Source organism: Labeo rohita, unplaced genomic scaffold (genome assembly GCF_022985175.1).
Source record: "Labeo rohita strain BAU-BD-2019 unplaced genomic scaffold, IGBB_LRoh.1.0 scaffold_115, whole genome shotgun sequence".
Classification (NCBI taxonomy): Eukaryota; Metazoa; Chordata; class Actinopteri; order Cypriniformes; family Cyprinidae; genus Labeo; species Labeo rohita.
The window spans coordinates 140,681-142,415 of NW_026127285.1; positions in this window are offsets into that span (position 1 = coordinate 140,681).

The window sequence follows — 1,735 nt, forward strand, 5'->3', positions numbered from 1 at the left end:
GACTTTATAACTCGCAATTCTGACTTTATATCTCGCAATTCTGACTTTATAACTCGCAATTGCGACTTTATATCTCGCAATTCTGACTTTATAACTCGCAAATTGCGACTTTACTGACTTTATAACTCGCAATTGCGACTTTATATCTCGCAATTCTGACTTTATAACTCGCAATTGCGACTTTATATCTCAGAATTCTGACTTTATAACTCGCAATTGCGACTTTATATCTCGCAATTCTGACTTTATAACTCGCAATTGCGACTTTATATCTCAGAATTCTGACTTTATAACTCGCAATTGCGACTTTATATCTCGCAATTCTGACTTTATAACTCGCAATTGCGACTTTATATCTCGCAATTCTGACTTTATAACTCGCAATTGCGACTTTATATCTCAGAATTCTGACTTTATAACTCGCAATTGCGACTTTATATCTCGCAATTCTGACTTTATAACTCGCAATTGCGACTTTATATCTCAGAATTCTGACTTTATAACTCGCAATTGCGACTTTATATCTCGCAATTCTGACTTTATAACTCGCAATTGCGACTTTATATCTCGCAATTCTGACTTTATAACTCAGAATTCGACTTTATATCTCAGAATTCTGACTTTATAACTGACTTTATTGCGACTTTATATCACGCAATTCTGACTTTATAACTCGCAATTGCGAGTTTATATCTCACAATTCTGAGAAAAAAAGTCAGAATTGTGAGATAAAAAGTCGCAATATTTTTTTATTTTTTTTTATTTAGTGGCGGAAACGGGCTTCCATAGGATAGTGTTCAGTAGCTAACTTAGCTAAATTCGGTTATGTGTGTGGCATGCAATGCATAAAGTAACTGTGATGAAGAAGGCAGGAAATTGATGAGGAGGGACAAATTGACAATGTTAAGCAATGTATTTATGGGTTTATTGCCAGTGCAATTGATTTTGATATTTTGAGCATTGTTTGTTCATTAGCTGACTTGCCTGTTGTGTTTGATTGTATCTGTTGAGGAGAAAAAAGTGAGAAATAATGTCAGTTTGCATACCTGTTGACTATGGAAGAATATTATTTTAATGTGTATATTATTTTAATGTTTAAAAACAGTAAATTGTTAAATTATTTATACTATTATTTATATTATTATACTTTTGTTTATATTATTATTATTTAGAAAAAGCTTTTTGTGAGGACTTTTTTTTTGTTTTATATCTCAATTGCTTACTTGCTTATCTGCAAGTAAGCAAAATGTAGCAGTCACAGTCCTGTCAAACAAACCACTTAACAAACAAACCACATTCATCCCCCACACTTTGGAAAAGCTTGCTACGCCCCTGACACCAAGCACTTTGTTAGCGAGACTTAAAAGGATTGTATGTAAGTTATAATTTCCAGTATTATGGATCAACCGGGGATCATGTTCTCTGGGGATATGCGCGTGCACGCAAACCTACCTTAGCTTCCAGCAGATGTTGGACGACCACAGATTCGTCACAAGGAATTTTCTACTTATCAGATTTCAAAGCTTTCCACATTATTTGTGAATGTTTGTATCCTTATTGGACTCTGTTGTTTTCCCGTTCGCTATTCCAATGTATCAGACGCCGTTTAATGGAAGTTTAATGCGTTTTCATGTCGTGTCTCACAGACCACACCCAGATTGTTTTGCTTAGGCTGCATTCGTGAATGGATTGGCTGCATTCGATTGAATGGATTTTTTTTTTCTAATAACAATTA